The sequence below is a fragment of the Camellia sinensis genome, chromosome 1 (genome assembly GCF_055761805.1).
Source record: "Camellia sinensis isolate YWXY chromosome 1, ASM5576180v1, whole genome shotgun sequence".
In the NCBI taxonomy this organism is placed as follows: domain Eukaryota; kingdom Viridiplantae; phylum Streptophyta; class Magnoliopsida; order Ericales; family Theaceae; genus Camellia; species Camellia sinensis.
Window position 1 is genome coordinate 224,179,519 of NC_138961.1, and position 23,673 is coordinate 224,203,191.

General features: G+C 30.1%; 1 pseudogene across 1 annotated transcript; it reads left to right on the forward strand.

Moving 5' to 3' along the window:
- Nucleotides 1–329: 329 nt before the first annotated feature.
- Nucleotides 330–5,972, forward strand: LOC114283257 (CASP-like protein 5C1; annotated as a pseudogene). The gene is made up of 3 exons (XR_014345454.1): nucleotides 330–605; nucleotides 5,325–5,457; nucleotides 5,547–5,972. The product of XR_014345454.1 is annotated as a CASP-like protein 5C1 (transcript).
- Nucleotides 5,973–23,673: the final 17,701 nt, after the last annotated feature.

The window sequence follows — 23,673 nt, forward strand, 5'->3', positions numbered from 1 at the left end:
TTAATTATCAACTAATCATCTTTACCACATTATTATAATTTTCTTTCGAGCACTGGAATAGAGTCGGTTCGGTTGGCGCAATCAGAGATTTCAGGTACACAGCTGGCGAGTGGAGTTAGTTTCTCAACCAAGTTGCGAGTGCGAATTTCCCTTTCCCACTTCCGTTACAAGAAGAAAGACACGACGACAAGTCTTCCCCACCTGAATTGAAAACCTTTCCATTGTACGTTGCATTTCTTTCCCCGACACAAAGCCAAACATTTTTCTACCACCATTTTCCTTTCTACCAAATAGAAGAACCCGTTTCCCAAAACTATTCAGTTTATTAGATTTCAATTCACAAAGCCAATTCCTTTCTTTCCCAGTTCCCAATTTTCTTGCAAGTGAATCGAGTTTTGATGAGCAACGTGGCGAGTCCAATTCAGACGAGTGAATGTCTATGACGACGAGCCTTTGCCAAGGGTCATATGCGAGATGGATGAATTGCCGGGGGCTTTGGGGACGAGTGCCAGCTTGGCTCTGCGATTAGGGCAGGCCATCTTCTCTACAGCCTCTCTCTTCTTTATGTGCTTGGATGTTGAGTTCTACGGTTAGACAGCTTTCTGGTAATTCTTATTATCCTCTTTCCTTAATTAATCACTTTTACTCAATTTTCAATTGGGTTTAATGGGTTCTTCTTATTTTTCCATGTCTTGGACTCCAATTCTAGTTATCATTCATTAAGGTGGGTTTGTATTCATGTTCCTTGTCTCTATTTATTTTCATTTCTGTTTTAGCTAATTAGGAATACAAGACAATACCCATGTCATATAATTTGGGATTTTTAGCAAAACTATTTGTTGCTCTCTCTCTCTCTCAATATATATATATATATATGTACACACACATAGATGTCCTAGTTGGGGGTGCACATATGAATTGATTTACTGAAGAAACATGGGTCTTTATTTGAATTGTTTTCTCAGATAATCTTGTATTAATATGAGCTTCTGTTTTATATAATGATTTTATGCTTAGCTTACAATGCTATAATTGTAGTTGATTTTGCTGGCACAGTCACTATAAGGTATAAATTAGCTAAAATACGGGCTTGTCTAGGTTGGGTTGCCTCCCTGCTAAAATAGTTAATAAAACAAGATAGTTCATTACATTGCTTTCTCTACTTTTTTTTTTTTTTTACACGTTTTTTCGTAAAAAATTAAATAGTCAACTAACATAGTTTGTTTCCAAACGGGTTTGGTGATAATTTATAGATCTCTAATTCTTTAGATGTGGAGTTAATCTTTAGTTTGTTTGTTTGTTTGTTTTTTTTTTCTTTTTTCCAGATACTTGATAAATTTACAATTTTTTTTTTGATAATGTTAAGTGCAAAAAATAGAATATAAAACATATAACGAAAATGTCTTGGGGTAGTTAAAATTCATTTTGAGTGTGATTTGAGATAGACTTAAAATAAATTTCATCCGATACTTTTATGTGTTTTATTTTTATGAGTCTAACACTATTATTCCAACCATCTAAAAAAAAAACACTCTATTATTCCTTTCATTTTACATAATCCAACTATTGTGAAAAAATTGAATGCAAAATAATACAAAAATTTAATACATTTTTTTATTTTTTTTATATTCAATGATTTTAAAAAAAAATTTGGTACAAATTATATATTTTTTAAGTGTATATATATATATTGAGTTGATCTAAAATTAAAAACTCAAAAAGTTAATTTTGAAAATTTCAAACCATAGAAAGTGAAAATTTTGTTGACACAACCTTTTAAATTACTAAAAAAGAAATCAATCAATTTATAATTGGTGCACAAAAGGAGTATAAAATAGGAAATAACTTCTCTCCAACCCGATTGGACTGGAGCATGTTGTTGTGCTCTGTGAACCCACCATAAAACCTACATTGATAATCCGAACTGTAATGTGTAATTCTCGTCGAGTACTTTATCCCTATAAAAAATAACATTGATTGGATATCGATAGTCAATTGATCAAATCAAATTTGTGTCAACGGTAACTATGATTTTAAAAATAAATTGTTAATACAAATGTGATTTAATCAAGTGGCTATCGATGCCCAATCAACGTAATTTTTTATGAGGATAAAATAATCGACAAGTCCTATGTGTTACGGTTCGGATTATCGATATGAGCTCTGTACTTGGCTCAAGAGACCTAACAACACACTCCAATTGGAAAACCCAACTAGAGAGAAGCCTGAACTTATAAAAATATACTCAAGAGTCAGTCTGCTTTTCTTTATGCATATGTGAATGAAAAATGAAAAAAAAAAAAAAAAACAAAATAAAAAAAACAAACAAAACAAACGGCAACTACTTATATAAAACCTAACATTGATAATCCGAACTGTAATGTGTAGTCCTCATTGAGTACTTTATTCCTGCAAGAAATAGCATTGATCGAATATCGATAGTCACTTGATCAAATCAAATTTGTGTCAACGGTAACTATGATTTTAAAAATAAATTATTAATACAAATGTGATCTAAATAAGTGGCTATCAATGCCCGATCAATATGATTTTTTACGAAGATAAAGTAATCAACGATTCCTACGTATTGAATGGTTCGGATTATCGGTATGAGCTTTGTACTGGGCCCAAGAGATCCAACAACACACTCCAATTGAAAAACCCAACTGGAGAGAAGCTTGAACTTATAAAAATATATTCAAGAGTCCTCTGCTTTTCTTTACGCATATATGAAAGAAAAACGAAAAAACAAAAACAAAACAAAAGGCTGTTACTTATATTAAGCCTAACCTAATAAGTAGGTGGTTTGTCTACGAATTAGAGTGGGCTATTATGTTTTTATCTGTTTGTACAACCACTGAGTTGTCAAACAGAGTTGATTGTGGGTTTGTATTGTTTAGGTAATACCTTTAAGTGGTGTAAGACCCTTTTCAATGAGTTGATGATATTGACAATATTATTATGAATGATGATGCATATTATAATATAAATAGTATAACACAAATAATATAATTGGACATGAGTTATGAGTCTAAAACAAAGAACTTGACAACTTCACAAAGTACCAATAATACCAATATGTAATGTAAAGATATTCAAAAAAATCAAGCTTTTTGGAAGAAAAGCTCTCTGAATTATCCAAGGTGTTTGATAGTAGATTGTGATGTTTCAAGGTGTTTAGTTGTCTTAAAGTATTTGATTTTTGAAGGTGTTTGAATTTTGAAAGATGTCTGTGATTGTTTGTGATTTTGCTGATGTTTAATGAGTTTGGGAGGGTATTTTCAGAATACAGTAAAAGTAGAAAACATGTCAATTGTTTACACTTTTATAATAGTAGTAGATGTTTGCATGCGTGGGTGAAGGTATAAATTTCAAGTTCAGTTGATCACGAGGCAAGTGAATTGGGTATTATAACAAAGATAATTTGGTGGAAAATGTCATAATGAAATGTTGGATTTTGTGATTTGTCCAAATTACCAAGTCAGGTTTTGGTTTATATGGGGCAGTGGAAACAAATATATCGACTACTTAACTGTGACATTTTTTAGGTTCATTTTCATGCAGTCAAATTGGTGGTAGAAAAATGAAAATTTAAAATCATATAAAATGAAAAGACTGAAAAGGCTAAGTTACTCTCTGGGATTTCCAATTAGACATACCTTCACTCTGTTACATTAATTTCTGTGTTTTTTTTTTTTTTTTGGTTGATGCGCATGAACTGTTGACATCTATGATTCAAAAACATCAAAAGAGTTCAGAACTTTGTAATTTTGGGTGCTTGATTTTCTTGAAGTCACTTATGTGCAGTCTGACTGTCAGAGTCATTTGCAAGTTTAGAGGATGCCAATTTATTAAAGGCAATGTTAAAGATTTTTTTTTTTTTTTTTTTTTAATGGATACTATAATCAGTATGAAAGTTTAGAGTTCGAGTTTGATGATACCTTACATTATTTTGGTATAATTTAGTTGGAGGGTTTTTAGAATAATTTTGATAAACTTCTCTGTATCAATGAGAAATTGCTTTTAGAATTTGGTTGGGATGAAGTTGAAACGATTGGAGTTCTTTGGGGTTAGGGACTTAATTAAATTCACATTTCATACTCGTATTTCTCTTTTTATTTCCTTATTCTTTTCTCTTGTGGGATTGCCTGCAGATGGAACATTATTTTGGATGAGCCTTATAATTGTCATGTGAATTCTTGGTACTTCAATATAAGCTTGAACTGGAATTTTTGGTTCTTACATGTTTGAGGAGTTAAGAAACTAGACAATCTTGCACCTTTTAACGCAGCATTTTCCTGGTGGCGGCATCTATAGATCAACCTTAGTCATCAAAAAATAAATCTGTATTTTATGTAGGTGTCTGTGAATGTAAACCTGGAAGTCTGTACTTGCCACTAGAACCCAATAATTTGTCCTGTTTTGGTTGCCTAATTCATTCAGAAAAGGGATAGATTCACGTGCATTATCTTGTGTACTTGTTCAGTGAGTAGCTTTTTCAAGGAGTGTTGCTGGTTTTTAATTATTGGTTCCGAGTATTAGTCAACCTGTTTGATTTTGTTTTCATTTTCTTCGTTTCCATTTTTCATCTTTTGGGAAACCTAGACAATGTAAAGCTCAAAAAACACTGCCTGTTCACATCTCATTTTCATGTTCGTGCAACAATAGATTTCAAAAATTCAAACATAATTTTTTGATGTTTTCTTAAAAAGTGGATTGTTTTGGAAAAAAATTCAGTAAATGAAACACAATCAAACAGAGCGAGTATTTGTTATTTTGTTTCTAAACACCCCAGGACTTGTGCTTACTTTTGTTCTTCCTTGAAATTGGCATTATATTGTTTGAAAGGGTGACCGTGATGGGTGAGATATCAAAGCTGTGGTTGTGCAAAATCACAAAGAAACCCTTAGGCTCAAGTAGGGTAAAGGGTTGGAACACTCCTAGCACGAGATGGACAACTAACAAGAAATTGGGTAAAGGGTAATTTAGTTTTTAAAATTACTGCCTAGACAAATATCTCCATTGAACACTGAGTTACGGGTATTATATTTATACATTTAGCTCTTGGCGTTAGGGAGTTTGTAGCTAGAGTTAATAAGATCAAGGCATTGCTATTTTGGATATGGTTTTAGAAATTTTTAGTTTGGAAGAAGGGGACCCTTTTGGCATTCTAATCTCACTATGTGAAGCTCGTATGGATGGAGCCTAATTTGTTTACACTTCTAGGTCCTTTGATTTTATTCTTCTAGTCTAATTTATGGTGAAATAAAGTTCTTTTTACCAAAAACCCTCTAATTTTGTAATTGTTCACGTTATCTTTGCAGCTTCTTGGTAACAATCATGGGTTTAGTGATCCCATGGAGCTTGACATTTGCACTGGTGGATGCGTATTCTGTCGTTTATAAACGTCCATCTCATCAGCCTGGAGTAATGTCAGTCATCATCATAGGAGATTGGGTACGCTCTTTTTTCCATTCCTTAGTGACCTCCCACAAAATATCATCTTCTTCCAAACTAAACACGATATTGTCATGCAACTTTTACAGGTTCTCTCATTTCCGTCGCTGGCTGCAGCGTGCTCGACAGCTAGTGTGACGGATGTCATGATCGATAAAACCTTCTTATGCAGTGTACAGATGTGCAGTAGATATCAACTGTCTGGTGCAATGGCCTTCTTGTCTTGGTTACTCTCATTAGCCTCCTCTCTCATCAATCTCTGGCTTGTCCCTTGTCTGTAATTTGTATATTTGCCGGGTTGTATTGCCATGGGTAGAAAAATACATTAAAATGGGCTAGATTAAAATTTGATACTATTGTACAATGATAGTGGTCAATCTTTACAGGAAATCTTGAGTGATAAAATTAAATTTTGATTTTCACAGAGCTTGGTGAGCTCAAACTTAATCTAATGTAATATAACCCTTGGTACCAAAATTTTAATTTAAATCTTCCAAGTGTGCAGTTCTCGATTATTGTTTTCAACAGAGTAGCATGCTATAACTGTAGGGTCTTGACCTGATAACGGTTTTTCCTTTTTTCTTTTGTTTGTTTGTTTGGTTTTTTTTTTTTTTTTATTTATTTATTTAAATTTTTTATCATGGATTTCATGAGATATCTGTTATTAAAATGTGGCACATAAATATAGTTATCATATAACGTTTTTATTGAACACAAAGAATGACATTAAGGCTTCTTTTGATGTTGGCTTACAAGCCAGGTTTATTTTATTTTATTTTATTTTAATTTATCACTTTAAAAACACCAACTTTTCCTAAAAATTCCCAACTTTTTTTGGCTTTTAGTTCTTAGTTTTCTGGGCAATCAAACAATTGGAAAACTGAACAAGGGTAAATGAAAGGAAAAAAATATCCTTCTCCCTTTCTGGGCAACAAAACAGTCACCAAACTAATAATTATTCAATAGCACAAAGAATAAACCAAACTCATTTAGGATAATATAGTTTTTATTTTATTTTTTAAGATGGAGATATTTCTACCCCTTTTCTAATTTGGTATTGCCCAGATAATATCTTGTAGTGAAGTAAAATAACATATTTTAATTATTCCAAATTCTAGCTTAGTACCGATTGCAATTCAACTTCTTATAAATAAAGTATTCCTAATCCTCCCTTAGTTTGGATTTATTGCTCATCCCATTATTATAAATAAAGCATTGCCTTGTGTTGTATTACATCGTGTATGCATTCAGAATCAAGAAAATCAATCAATCGATTTATTTAATTTAATAGACTCACATGTCGAATCAGGGTTTAGGTATGTTCATCTCACTTTATGTGATTTACTGTTGCTTTGTGTATATCACGGATTTCCGATTATTTTTTCTATTGTAAAACAACTCAACTTCTCTCTTGTTCATTCAGTTCAAGTTTTATTTTGATTTTTAATAATTCAAACTGTTTATTTTTTAACCTTTTATGTGTCGATTATTTACACATAAAATTAAATTGATCAGGTAATTTATCAATAAATTCCAAATGTTAAACTTATGAACCAATTGGTCCTAAGGTTATTTCTATTGTTCTGATTAGTCCTATTAGTGGAGGAATATCTTATCAGTTGATCCTATTTCCTTTGTTTGGTAACATTGAGTGGTCAATTATACCCTTCATTATGTGTGTCACGTGACACACATTATTCAAAGGCAAAAAGTATAAAGAGCCTTAGTGTACTTTGTTGATGTGTGACACCCATTGTGTGTTTCACGTGACATACATCATTCCAAGGCAAAAAGTATAAAGAGTCTTAGTGTACTTTGTTGATGTGTGACACCCATTGTGTGTGTCACGTGACATATTGTGTGTGTCACGTGACACTCTCATAAAGAGCCTTAGTGTACTTTGTTGATGTGTGGCACCCGCCGATCTTGTTGATGTGTGGCCTTAGTGTACTTTGTTGATGTGTGACACCCATTGTGTGTTTCACGTGACATACATCATTCCAAGGCAAAAAGTATAAAGAGTCTTAGTGTACTTTGTTGATGTGTGACACCCATTGTGTGTGTCACGTGACATATTGTGTGTGTCACGTGACACTCTCATAAAGAGCCTTAGTGTACTTTGTTGATGTGTGGCACCCGCCGATCTTGTTGATGTGTGGCCTTAGTGTACTTTGTTGATGTGTGACACCCATTGTGTATGTCACGTGACATATTGTGTGTGTCACATGACACGCCCTCATAAAGAACTTTAGTTTACTTTGTTGATATGTGGCACCCAAAATGAGGGCATTAAGGTCCCTCAAAATATCCAAGGACTAAACGGTTTATTAAAAAAAAATTGGGACCAATTGATTTATAAGTTTAACATTTGAGATTTATTGATAAATCTCCCTAATTAAAAACAACTGTAATAATTATTGTTGCATGATTGCATCACATTCTTTTTTTAATCCCTCGTAAAAACGAAGTGACATGTGATCAACCTGCCTTAAAAAAATTTAAACAAGAAAGAAAAATAAAAAGAAGCAGAATGCATTGGTGCTGTTAAATTGAAACGTATTGTTTTATTTTATTTTTTTTCAGCAGAAGCGATTGGCGGTTGTGAGTTCCATAATTCCTTAAAATGCAAGTACTTTTGCATTGACTGCATGGGATCTTTCTGTGAACAATGTATGAAAAAATCCAAATTACACGAAGGCCACCAAATTATCCAAGTAAGTCCTTTTACAATAAATATTTTTCTTTTCTTCCTCTTCTCTACCTATTTTATTATTATTCTCAAAAGTTACAAATATCAATTTTTTTAGAATAAATCTATGCATAAAATAGATAATTTTTATCAAATTATTTTATAAAAAAAGGAAGCATTTGCACACAAGTCCTAATTTATAAACTTATATTCCATTAAGTCTTAACTAAGATTTTTTGTATTTTCAAATCTCATTAAATTTTTTATAGTTGAAACTACCCTTTAAACAATAATTATTCATCATTTATAATTATTTATAAAGGAATATGATGATTTGACATTTATTTTGATTTTCAAAACTTTAAAATATCAACTTTCAAATTGAAAAAACTAAAATATATATATGTAAAAAAAATATTTAAAAAAATTAAATTATTATTTTTGTGCAAAACTGAAATTTTTGTGTTTATAAAGAAGTATGATGATAGAACATTGATATGCAAAACTAAAAAAAAAAAAAAAAGGCTTTAAAGATGAAAAAAACTAATAATGTTTTCAGTTTTAAAACTGATAATCTTCTCGATTTTATTAGATAGTTGAATTAAACTAATAAATAAAAGGACAAAAACGTTTAATCTCATACTCTGTTTTTTTCATCAATAGGTGAAACAATTATCTGGAATATTACTATATAAAATTGATAATGTTCTTAGTTTTAAAATTCGGAAAAACTAATAATATTTTTAATTTTACTAAATAATACTTATTGGTTCAAAAAATCTTATATAAGATCCGAGCTACTATAACATTTATAAATAGGATTTTAAGTAATTAATTCATAAAAAAAAAGTGATAAAAAAATATGTTTACGTATAAATTTTTATTTTTTTTGGTTTTTTTTTTTTTAAAGTTTTTATGGTGTTAAAAGTAATTTGACTTTGGTTCGGTGTTGTAGATTAATGCTAAGAAGAGGCGCAAGCTGGACTGCACAAAGAAAAGACACAGAAGAAAAGGAATACCCCGTCGAGCTCCATTCTTTTGAAGTTTGTGTTCATATTGTTATATAAAAACCTGAAAAGTAAAATAATTTGTTTGGTTTCGTTTTAGAGTAATAATTTGAGTATGAAATTATATTTTCAGTTTTGAATTTATGAATCATGATTTAAAAAAAAAAAAAAATTGTTTGCTTCTAAGTTTTGAAAATAATTTTGAAATAATTTGTAATTTTTTTTTCTTTTTTGATCGATTGATGCATAAAATATAAGAGAATGTGAGAGGAGAGAGGAGAGAGGAGAGAAAAAAAATGATTAATTGATTGATCAATAATAAAAAAAATAAAAAAAGAGAAAAATTTTGAAAGTAATTTTAAATTATATTTTAAAAATATATTTAATTACTATATTTCATTTAAATCATAATTAAAAATAAAATCATGATTTGAAAACCAAATGCTACCTTGAATTTACTGCAAAAATATGCATGCATGTGCAACCAGGTTTAGCCTCGGTTCGGCATTCATCTTGGGGTTAAATAATCACAAAAAGATAAAATTGGCTATAAAAATTAATAAGATAAAATACTACTTTTTCATAATCATTATATTTTTTTTCATAAAAATTAAAAAAATTTCAAAACAAAAATCAAACAAGACTAAAAAAACCAAGCTAAAAGAGTTCTAACATAAAAAAAATTAACTATATTAGCGAGCGTCAAATGAGCACTGATGAGATTTGGGGAATATCAAGTACTTTTTTCTTTATATGGACTTTTCTTAAGTGTGCAACTTACACCTTACACTTACGCCTTTTTGTTTGCTGTCTTGTTTTATGTTTACACTTTCCACTTACACCTTTTGTGTTGGTTGCATATGGTGTGCAACCTTAACAGCACCCTCTTTATATATATTACTCAAGATTTAAGAATTTTGTTTTATGACGTAAGATTTGATTTAAGTTTGTTTTATAAACCACTTTTTGTTTCGTTATAAAACTAGTGAAAATCCGTGTAATATTCGCGATGTGAAAAAATTAATAAAATATATTTATATAAAATAATATAAATAGTTAGATTTTTATATGCATATTATAAAAATTAAAAAATATTGAAATTTATAATTTAAATTTCAAAATTTTATCATAATTTATATATTAATTTTTAATTTGTCATAATTTTAATTATTTAACTTTCAATTCCCTTGCTAGAGTTGTAAATTTGAGCGAGTTAAACCCAAGTAACTCGAGTCAAATTTGTAAATTTTTAAAGTTTGGATGACATAAATAGATTTGAATGGTCTTGGACAGAGATACCAAATAACTTGAGCAATTAAAACAAATTGTATATATAAATATATAAAATTATTTGTTAATTTAATTTTTAATAATAAATAATATTAATTAAAAATTAAATATTAATGAATAAAAATAAATACACCTTTTAGAAAGAGATCATCAAATAAGTTGATATTAAAAAAAAATTAAATTTTATAATGAATTACAATAAAATATTTAAATATAATAAATTAAAATTCTTACAAAATAAAAATATCTGGATAAAAAAAATAAAAAGTTAAAAAAAAAAATTAGAATTATACTATCATAGATGATCAATAAATTATCATCTATAACTCTCACTTTTTATAAATAAAAAAAAATATTTTACGAACCATCGCTTTTAATGGAAAAATAACATGTATTTCTATTTATTTTTAACAAAAGTCACTTTTTAGCAATTTGAACAAAAAAATTTTCATTTTTTATTTTAGTAATTGAGATTAAAAAAAAAATTAACAGAATCTAACAAGTTTCGCAAGTGCTGAAAAAGTCTAGATAATCAATAAGGAATGGGGAACAACTCCCTTGTTACAATGATGCGGTATTATATGTGTCAACTCTTAATTTGCTATATACTCAATAGCATGGGGCATGACTCCATTGCCACATCATTGTGGGTGAAAAGTGTGATTATATAGCATTGCTGAAACAATAAATTATTCCGTGTAACTCTCATTTTATTTGTTTATTATATAAAAAAAATAATAAGTTTCACCAACTATCACTTTTAATATTAAAAAAAATGTTTGTTTCTATTTGATTTAACAAAAGTCACTTCTTAACTATTTAAGCTAAAAATTTTTTTATTTTAATTTGTTTAATGGACAATTGAGATTAAAAAAAAAAAATAATAGAATTCATTATATTTGGCAATTGTTAAAAAAGTCATTTATTTTCTTAATATTTTTTGTCTTTTGTTAAAAAAATATTTTTGTATTAAATTTATTGTTTAAATATGTGTAAAATTTAAAACCAAAAATGGCAAAAAATAAAAATATAAACTTTTAATTAGTGATTAATAATTTGAATACGTGTATTTAAATATATTATGATACATTATTATGACTCATGTAAATATTGATCTCATTCTAATTGTAGTAACATAATTTTAAAAATAATTTAAATTTAAAATTTTATTTTATAATTTAATAAAAGTTGTATAAATTAATGAATGAATATTGATCTTATTCTGGTAACATAATTTAAGGAAGAATAAATTTAAAATTTTATTTTAAGAATATAAAATTAATTTATAGACCAATCATGTTCATATTAACAAAAATTAAACAAAATAAAAAAAATAAAATAAAATAGAGAATTACAACTTTTTGTTTAGCCTCCGTTTGGGAAGTGGGTTGGCTTTTTTGCTTTTTGACTTTTTAACTTTTTGGCTTTTTTTTGTGAGATAAGAGTATAATGATTATAGGTTGAATATGATGTTTTGTTTGTTGTGGCTAAAATAGTCTATTTTGTCTTTTGTGGCCATTTTAGCCACAAACTAACTTGCCAAACAACAAGATGACAATGTTTTGCAATATAATAGTATATAGATTTTGTATCATTTTAAAAGTATTTTGTTGTAAAATATATAAATATATAAATAATCTCAACGTCAGTAATGGTAGAGAGCCACAAAAAGTGTGGCTCAAATGACTCAAAACTGTCAAAACGACGTCGTTTTGGGCATAAAACGACTCAAAACGACGTCGTTTTGGCAATTTTGAGCCATTTGAGCCACACTTTTTGTGGCCCTCAAACATTTTTCTTTTTATTGTTTCTTAATATATAAAATATAAGTTAATTATGATAATTTTAAATTTGTATTTAAAACTAATTCATCATGTGATAGATTATTATAATTTTAAATTTGTATTGTGTAAATTTTAAATTTAAATTAATAGATTACTTTTCATATTTAGTTACTCGCAAATTTGAATTTTAAGATGGATTAGTATATTTTTCATCTTTTTTAGATTTGATATATTTTTTATTTGAAATTCATAAATCAGGAGATATTAATTTTTATTTATTTTTTTATTTTTTGCTTGAATAAGAGTTTGCTAATAAAAGAATTTTTAACTTTCAAAAATCAAAAAATTATGAAATTTAGGGGTTGTTTGGGATGTTCTAAATAAGTGCACTTTTTGACTTTTTATAAAAAGATGTGTAGAAAAGTAGAGAGGAGATATTGATTGATGTGACTCAAAAAAGATAAAAAGATAAAAAATGTGGACTTATTTAGTCTTCCCAAACTTGGCCTTAGATTGAGAACTTGAGGTTCTTAGAGGTCTTATGGATTAAAAACTCCCTTTTACTTATATCATATACTAGCGGTAATTCGCGTGATGCACAAAAAAATAGACTCTATATATTTTGTGTGATAAATAAATCATTTTAATCTTAAATTATATCTTAATAGCGACAAGCCAAGGATTGATTTGGGGTATCCTAAAAAGTGCACTTTTTGTCTTTTTACGAAAAGATGTGCAGAAAAGTAGAGAGGTGATATGATGGAAAAAAGATAAAAAGATGGATTATATAGGTTATGCCAAACCTAGCCTAAGCCATCTAGGTAGATGTTAACAATAATTAACCCACAAAATTTTATAATAAAATTTGATATGCATAAGAAATTATTAATTATAAAAATTGTTGAGAATAATAGTATCACAATCACTTGATAACGTAAATAACTTATATCAAACTAAACAAAACATTAAAAGAGAGAAATTCTATAAGCTTAGAAAAGTTATTATAAATTTATTTGGACTTTTAAATTAGTGGTGTATATTATTATTGTTGGATCAAATTATGAATAAATATCAACTTTTAATTATAATTTATAAGTAGTTTTTAAAAAAATTTAATCTAAATTTGTTGCCTTGCTTATAAAAAGAACTTCTCAAACAAATCATTAATTGATTATATTAGCAACTCTCTATCTTTGATTTCCTCTATCAATGACACACTCATATCATATCAAAGTATAAATCATTCTCCATAGTTTAAGTAATACTTGCATAGTTCCTACGTCATTTTAAAAAAATTAATCAAGATAAGAATGTCATAGTATTATAAAAATTATATAAGAGAATAGTTTTAATCCATTTTATTTATAAAAAAATGATAAAAAAATATTTGAATTGTACTTAAAAAAATATAACAAATGATAGCTTTAATCATTATATACCCAAAAAAAAAAAATTATTTCGGTTACACAACGAAAAAATGGTCAAATACAAATAGAGTCGTGAACATTAAATTAAATCATATGGGCTCTAAATTGATAATACAATCTAGCAAATCAACTAATAATAACATAGAGATATTGACAAATATGTAGTACTTCCCTATCATCTTTGTATTATATTCATTAATTTCATATATTATATGAAAGTTTTATTCGTCTCGATCCTTCAATAAAATAAGGATCAAGAAAACAAATTTGATAAGAAATTGATTCTAAACTTAATTATTGAAAAAGCAAAAATTTCAAAGAGAGAATTTAGAGATGGAATTGAAGAAATACTATAACGAATGACAGCCTTATAAAAAAATAAAAAATAAAAAACATCACAATGATCTAATGCAAATTATTTTTAATAACTAATAGAAAGAATATCAAATTATTACCTTTTATAAATATAATGAACAAAATTAATTTTGTGAGATTTTTGTGCTACCTTCTCCCATATAACCTTTATTATTTCATTATTAATACTATTCTCATTCAAAGCGATAATTTTTTTTTTATAATCTTTATCATTTGGTAGATAATAACGAATAATAAAAATTATCAAGAGAAGGTTAAGAATTTAATAAGAGATAAAAAGTTATAGATAAGAGCATTTCATAAGATAAAAAATTTAAAATAAAAAAAGATAATATGTGATAGGAGAAAAAAAAAAAAAGTAAATCAAAATAAAGATTTAGATATATATGTTTTTGATAGATATATAGATTAACAAATCATATCTTTATCTAAATTTTATTATTTTAATTTTTTGAAAATAAATTATTTAATCTTTATATTTATCTGTAGGTCATGAAATTAATCTTTATAAATTATTTATCAATTTTTATATGTTTATTTATCTATAAGTCATGAAATTATTTTTTTTAAACAATTTTTAAAATTTTTATCTTTAGGTCATGAAATAAATTTTTATAAATTATTTATGAATTTTTATATGTTTATCTATAATGAAATTAATTAAAGTATGAAATGAGGGGGAAAAAAAGAGAGTTATTTTGTTTTTTTTTTAAAAAAAAATCAATTATTTAATCTTTATCTTTATTTGTAAGCCATGAAATTAATTTTTATAAGTTATTTATCAACTTTTATTTGTTTATTTATGGGAAGAAATTTTAAATTATCTATAAGTTATGAAATTAATTTTTTAAAATTAATTGTTTATTTTTTATCTTTATCTGTAGATTATAAAATTAATTTTCAGTTCTTATATGTTTATCTATATGGACGAATTTTGAAATTCAAATCTTTATCCATAAATAATGAAATTAATTTTAATTTTAATTAATCAAACAAATAAAAAATGAAGAAAAATAGAAAACATGAAAGGCAATCAAAGAAGGTTGCCATGCAGGAAAGAGAGTGTTTTAAAATTATGAGAATTTAGGAATAAATATTTGGAGGCTTTTGACAAAACAACTACATTTGGTTATATATATAAGTATAGATAGATTCGATTCAATATTTTAGTTACTCCCTCCGTCCCAAAATATTAGTCCTTTATTCTATTTTTCATTGTCCCAAAATATTAGTCCCTCTTCAAAAATCAAGTACAAAAATAATATAAATTTTCTATTTTGCCATTCTTTTAAATTAATAAACAATATAAAAAGTACAATTATGACATTGATATTCTCAAAAAATGTACTATCAAAAGGGTAATTTTGAAAAATTAACTTTTTTAAAATCCAATAATTATACTACCAAAAAAAGTTAAATCCCTCAAAAAATATCATTATTTTAGAACAGAGGAGTATTTTAATTTCATGGATGCCGTCCTTAGAGGGCCAATAACTTTTGTCCCCAAGTCTTTTTGATCCTTCTAAAATATTTATAACTGTTAATCACATTAGAATTTTAAAATATTAGAATTTGATATTTAATTTAAGAATTATGAGCAGAAAATAAAAGAATTTAGGAACAAAAAATCCTATGCCTTCCTATGAGGTTTGCTAATGAAGCTTCCTAAAGGGCCATAGGGGTACAGGTTGGGCATCTTCAATTATTCAATCCTTTAGATCATGATTGGCGGTGTTTGGCATCGGGGTTGCCAGGCTATTTTAGCCTCAAATTTGAAAAAAGCCATGTAGTCTTTACTGTAGTTGAGGGAGAGACGTTGAGGCTAGCTGAATGTCACTCACTAGGTAAAAAGACGTTTTTACCCTTCGTTGCTCATATCTACAAACCCAAAAGCCAACTGATCATAAGGCCTTTTACCTCTTTCATCTGTATTGTCTCTACCTTGGGTGTGAACAGAGGGTTTGAAAGAAGAGTGAGGTTTCTCTCTCCGGCAGAACTTGGACGTAAAGACTCACCAGCCGACTGTTTAACGCGCTGATCGTCAAAGACCTGCGACAGGTAGGGTATACTGACCCTATTCCTGTGCTTCTTCTTCGTTTTCGAACTTGATCTTGCTGGTTTTGAACCCACTGTTTCAGATCGCACTATGATTTAGCTGGTATTGCTGGTATTTTGTTTTTTTTTCTTTTACCGATCTACACCGATGAACATTTTTTTTCCTCCTTTAGTTATTTTGGTTTTTTTTTTTTGGTTCCAACTTCGGTGGTTCAGTTGTCATGGGACTACAAAATAGGGCAAAACAACTGACAAACTGGATGCGTTTTTGTTGTTTGATTTTGTTTTCTTCCTTCAAAATCTTTTGTGCATATACAATTTTTTTTATAATCTTTTTCTTGTGACAAGCTTCTCAGCTATTCTGCTGAAATTAGTATGGGAAACAAACACCAATTTTTTTATTTGATTTTTCGTGTACTCTTTTGGTCTGTTGAAATGAGTATGGCAAACAAACACTACCTAAAACCAATTCCTCTAATAGAAAATCTGTTGCCACGATTCTCTTCTTTTTTCTTTTTTAATTTGTTTGTATACTCTTTTGTTCTACTAAAATGAGTATGGAAAAACAAACACCAATGTTTTTATTTAATTTTTTTATTTGATTTTTTGTGTGTACTCTTCTGGTCTGCTGAAATGAGTATGGTAAACAAACACCATCTAAAAACCAATTCATCTGATAGAAAATCTGTTGCCACGGTTCTCTTTTTTTATTTTTATTTTATTTGTTTGTATACTCTTCTGTTGTGCAGTACATTTTTTTTATTTGTTTTTATTTGTTTGTATACTCTTCTGTTCTGATGAAATGAGTACGGCAAAACAAGCACCACCTAAAAACCTATTTCTCTGATAGAAAACCTGTTGTGAAAATCTGTTGGGCACAATTCATACTCTGGTTGTTTTTTGGTTTCTTGTTATTTTTTTTAACTATGTTCTTCTAACACATTTTTTTTGATAAATTTGTGGTTCATAAATTTTAGCTTTTCATTCAATCTGTTTTGCTGTTGCAATGGTGTGGTTATAAATGAATTACCTATTCATTCAATCTGTTGTTCTGTTAAAAATCAACTGTTGTTATAAATTAATTACCTATTCATTCAATCTATTCTGCTGTTATAAATTAACTGTTGAACTCTAAATTTCAGCAAATATACATGCATTGTAAAATTTAACCTAATATGTGCTGCTATTGTAGTCATGTGTTTGTTTTGTGTGTAGTAATATGTACTGTGTGTCTGTTCTTCAAACACGAAACATTTCAATTAAAATACCCGAAAATATGAAAGGACCATCCTACGACGAATTGTAATACACTTTTTCATGTCATTATTGCCTTTGTTGTCTCCAGTGTTGTTCCATGTTACAAAACAGCGGATGGCTTCCTCTTTTTCCACTGCTACGTCAATATGGCCACGGCGCATGTGTGCTTGTGGCTATGGCCATTGTTTTGTGAAGGTCTCAAGATCTTACAAAATTTTGGTCGTGCATATTATGTTTGCCCCTCGTCCCCTGGTAAGTTGTAACAAATGATTATTTCTCACTCCATATATGTTTGCAAACTGTAATTCCCATAACTAATAAGTGTTACATTTCTTACTCATCAGCAATATGTTAATTGGATTCGTTGGTGTGACGAATCAGGGAGACGGAGCCCCGACCATGACTCATCAACAACCAATGTCATGCAATTATGGGATGATGTCCTGCAATTATTAATACTTTACGTGTAATGAAAACAGTTTTTGTGTCTTGTGCATCATGGTCATCATCTTATTACTGCGAATGTAAAGTTTGTAGCTGATATAGTTATTTATTACCCTTGTATATAAGTAATGCTGGGAAGAAGTACTGCTTTGAACAAGTAATTGCATTGTCATCCTGTTTATGTAAACGTTATATGCTTTTAGTAATTATCGTATTGCTTTTGTTATACGTTGTTACTATTCTATTTTGCATACATGTTTTCGTTCAGAGTGTATTGTGCACATGTATTCGTCAGCTGGTTACTAATGTGTAAAACATACATGCTCCCACATTAGTATAATGGCTGGAACATGGTCGTCCCCTCGTACACCGCCTAAAAATAAATGGGCTGGCCCATTGAGCCTAGAAGGATTTGTTGATGACGTGGATCATGCACATAAGGCAACTTGGGACAGTGCAGCCACATCAATCTTCCTAGAGTGCGTTAGGGATGAAATATTAGCGGACCGTCGGGTAGGTACAACCATCACCGTCGCTGGGTATAAGGAACTTACAATCAAATTCGCTAAGCGCACGAGTAGATGTCATAAAATGAAACAGTTAAAGAACAAGTATGGTAGTTTGAAAAATGAATGGCTGACTTCGAACAAGTTAATGGACAACAGCAAAGGTGTCACCGGCATTGGGTTTGACAGGGAAATCGGGTTGTTCACAGCTTCCGAAGAGTGGTTGGAAAGCTTAAATCAGTATGTACCAAAATAAATGTTATTATACCTAATAAATTATTTCACTTCCATGGCAACATGGACGTGTTAGTAAATTTCTTGATTGATTGTCCCATGTTATTTTTTGGAAAATTTGTCACCATGTGTGTAACGACCCCGATTCGTAAATAATTACTAATTCGTAATTAAGAATGCTAACTAAGTGTTTAGAATGTAATTATGTGTTATTATTAATTGTGATATGTGTTTTGTAGTGCATATCTATCTGATTTGAAATTTTTTTGTCATGATTTCTACTTTGAATCTGAAATTGTTAGCCTAAATGCTTTCAAAAACCGAATCTGAGTTCATGGATTGGCTAACTAGCATATTTGGAACCATATGAGAAGTTTTGTCAAAAATTGATTCAGTTCAGTAAAATTGCATGTGATTAAATTGAGCCTTAATTGGAACTATTTTGGATTAATTGAGTCATGTGCTAACCTTGATTAATGAAGGTTATTTATGTTTAATTAAGACGATGCATGATTTATGCCTAATCGACTCCTATTCATGATCCAAGATGTGATTAAGTGTATTATGTGCAGAGGCATTCTGTAATGTTGGGCGTAGAGGATTAAAATCCTTTAGTGGGTGTGTGTTGAGAAATCTGTGTGGGTGTATTGAGAAATCTGAGTTGGGCATTTTGTGTTGAGTGTAGGGGATTAAAACCCTTGTGTATGTATGTGTTAGAGTTTTACATGTGTGTGCACGTGTATTGTGCTCAAGAAGTGAGTGTGTGTTGTGTATATTCAGTTGAGTGGGGGAGTGTTTGTATCATTCCTTTGCTTATTTGGTTCTTTGTGTTGAGAGAGTTCAAGCTTAAGAGAGAGAGAGAGAGAGAGAGAGAGAGAGAGAGAGAGAGAGAGAGAGAGAGAGCTTGGCTTTAGTCAGAGAGAGCCCAAAAGTTTGAAGAAAAAGAAGAAAACTAGGAAAATTCATCTCACATTTTTGAAATTAAAGCCTTGGGTAAGGATTCTATGTCTAATTTCTGTAGCTATTCCTCCATGCATCATGATTTCATCAAATTTTAAGCTACTTTCATGAGAGTGCAAGAAATGGGTCTTTGAACATGTAGATTACTTTCATGTGTATTCATGGTAGATCATCTTTGATTTTATCATTTTGAGTTTGAGTTGTAAAGTCCTTCCATGCATGTGAGTTTAAATCATGTCCATTGTTTTATAAATTTATGAGTTTGTTGATCACCATTTGCATGTTATGAAAAACCATAAAAAGAGTTGAAAATTCTTGCATGAAGGAGTTTCGATTCAAATCTTTCAAGAATTGATGCGTTTTTGAATAAAAGATGTTTTAAGGGTCTTATATTGAAGTTTTCTAAAGCTATTTTATGTGTTTGATCAAATCATGCAAGACCTCAAGTTTTGAAAGTTGTTTGGAAGCCATTTTTGTTAAGCTTGGTGCCCAGAAATTCACAGCTGGCTCGAGCGAAGAAGTGGTGGCTCGAGCCAACATTATGAGCTCCCAGTATTTTGAATTTGCAAAAGCTGGCTTGAGCGAGCTCAGTTTTTGCCTTCAGCTGGCTCTAGCCACGAAAAGCTGGCTTTAGCCACCAGCTTATTTTCAGCATGTTTTCAAAATATGTTTTAAGTACATATCTTCACTCTCATCTCTTTTCGGGCATTCTTAGGCGTGATTTATGAGCCATTAAGGATTAATAAGCTAAGAAACAACATATGTAAGTGAATTAGAAATTATGTGTCGAATCTGAGTATCTGGTTCTATATGAACAAACTATGTGACATGGAATGAATAGGAAGTTAAAGCAAGAAAGCTAAGCCATGTATGGCCACATGAATGAGTAATAATGAGACATGTTTTGTGCTATGTACATTTGTGTTTGTAGGTCAAGACTCGAAGACTGACCAACCGTTTCTGGAAGCCCACTGTGAGTAACGTTATTGTAAAGATGTGTTCATATGAATTATGTTCCAAATGTAATTTGATAAGTTATGATTTTTGAAATGATATTTATTTACGTGAGCGAATGTCCTATGTTTGAAATCTATTATGGCATCCATAGATAGTCCCAAGTCATGGGGGACGGCATGTTAATGCGGGTCCATGACATATATGTAATTACGAGATCTCGTTAGCCACTTCATTGTGGTGATATGTGTTTAATCGGTATCCAAAACCGATTACTCTAGTCGAAAGACAATATATGATGTGTTCTATGGGATGTACCATTATTATGTTCGGATATGAGGATAATTATGTTATGATCTGTTTCATGATTATAAAATGTTCGAAATTCGTTCACTAACCTCTTTACATTGATGTTATTCACTGGGCTTTAGCTCACTGTGTGTGTGTGTATATATATATATATATATATGTATAGGTGAGCGTTTTGGAGATCAGGCCTCAAGACTTTTGTCTGGATTTATGTCTTGTTGTCAGCCAACCATTGTGCCTCACATGGAGGTTCCTGAAGTGTCACGTGTTTTAAGCTCTGTTGTTTCTGTATATAAGACTCATTTTGTTTTTGTTGGCTGTACTTAAGATGTTATAGCTAAGTGTGTGGGTATAATGTGAAAATGATTTTTGGTTATGAATATAAAGTTTTAAATATTTTGTTTTATGTAAGTCTACACAGCTCATTGGACAACTATATTTTTGTATTTGTTTCTGCTAGCCCCTTAATTTTGTTAATCAGTTCAAAGGCCTTTGGTAATCCAAGGATTACTGGCCGGTTACGACACTAAACCTATAAGGACGGGTTTGGGTCGTGACAGAGTGGTATCAGAGCACGAGTTATACTGCACACATGAGTCCATATGAGCTATAGAATGTCCTAGAAATGAAATAGGGACATTGCATTATCATGTGTAAGTTTGTAAGCTATTATGAACATATCCTTATTGAAAATGAAATGAAACGAAACCTATGTGTATGAACCAAGTAGTTATGTGGAATAACATATAATGTTGATTTCAATATTGAACGTGTAATTCTTGTGAACATGACCATATGAACGTGAAAGGCTACGTAACCTATGTGCATATATTGAGTTGAGATAAAATGATGAACGTGTTTGATATGAAATGAAACATGAAATCAATGAGAACTTTTCCTACATTGATATTCACCTTGTTTATGTATAGACAAATGAAAGAAATGAGAAATGTAGATAGATCTGAATCTTCAGATGCTAGAATTAACAGGTTAGAAACAATGGTTAAAGCCTTAACCGAGTCCTTGAGACAACAACAACAAAGGCAAATACATGTACCTGAACCAGCTAATTGTGATATGATAACACTGACACAGAAATATAATAAGATGAAGCCACCGGAATTTCTGGGGGGTATTCAACCACTGAAAGCCGAGGCTTGGGTTTTAGAAACTAAGAAAATATTTAAAGTATTTCCGTGTACTGAGGCACAAAAAGTTTTGTTCGCGACATTCACACTTAAAGAAGAAGCTAGGAGATGGTGGATGTTAGTACGAAATGATAATGGGGGTATAACATGGGACAGATTTAAAGAAATTTTCTTCGAAAAATATTTTCCCCAATGCATCCGAGATAGGAAGGTATCCGAATTTGAACAACTAAAACAAAGCAATATGAATGTAGCCAAATATGAAGCAAAATTTACTGAACTAGCCCGATATGCACCACACATGATAGACACTAACTACAAAAAGGCTAGAAAATTTGAAGGTGGGCTTGACCTTGACGTGTTTGATCGAGTTGGTGTTTTAAAATTGTCAAAGTATGTAGATGTCCTTGATAGAGCACTAATGTCTGAAGCAAACATAACAGCATTGAAAATATCAAAGTCAACATCATCAACTGAATCGGAAGGAAAGAAACAAAAGAAACAGAAAGTTGAAATGACCAGTAATTCGATGACCTCTATGAATGAAAAATCAAAGGCAAGAACTTTTTACAGTGTAAGTCAGGGAAACAATACGAACAATGATATACCCATCTGTAAAGAATGTGGGAAACAACATTGGGGCATTTGTCATCGCCTATCTGGAGCCTGTTTTAAATACGGAAAGAGAGGACACTTGGCTAAATCTTGCCCACGAGCTCATCCAAACAACACTAGGCCTAATGTTAGTACGACTAGTTCTATTCTTGTACCTGGAGACAAGGAAGGGTTTACACCCTAGTTCCAGGAGATGCTCGAAACACTGAGACGACTAATGCAGGTACTATTTTGATTATGTGCACGTGTATGTGTGAAAATCGGTTTGAAAATACATATGACCTTTGGCATGAGAAGAATTGCTAATATGTTGATTGAACCAATTGAATTATTAGAATCATGAACTTATGCTTCATGCCTTGATTTTACTAATGTGTGATATGTGGTTAGAACTGATGGGATAGAATTCTACTTATCGAACATTTTTGGAACGCTATGAAGTTTGACAAATTACCTATGCTACAGAAAATGTTCGGACTCATATATATGCATACCTTTGCTTGACAATGTTATTAGACTCGAGACATACATATATACGACTATACCCTTGCTCAGAATGATTGATATGTTTTTTGTTTTGTTAACTAGACTGTTGGGACTATGACTCTGGGATTGTGTGACTAAGTGAAGACCCCAAGCGATAACCCCTAAACTATGAACTATGATTGTTGAAATTTGACAAGACTACTCGACTAGACCAATGAGCCTATGCTTTAGTGACCATATGACCGATTTAGAACTTCTGCATAACAATTTGCTATTGTGTGCCACCGAGAAACTTTATATGATACGTTGTTGTGTACCTTACACGCCTATATGAAAGACTCATTTGGGAAATTGCTATATTGACTATGATGCTTACCTCTTGATATGAACAACTGCATGCCTGTGCACTTACATGTAAACTTATTTGGAGAACACATTGTACATGATCTGAAACACTTCGATATGAACTATTATGATACATGACTTTGAGGTGATTTTGAGAACTGATGAACTTAAAACCACTATAGAACTATTGACTGTGTATCTAAGCGAATGGAGTACGAATATAGAACCAAATGTGCTTCGTTTGCAAATGATAGGGATAAAACTTTTATCTGATCTGATCTGATCTGATAGAACTTTGGTTTGATGAGACCTTTATTTAAACTGATAGAAC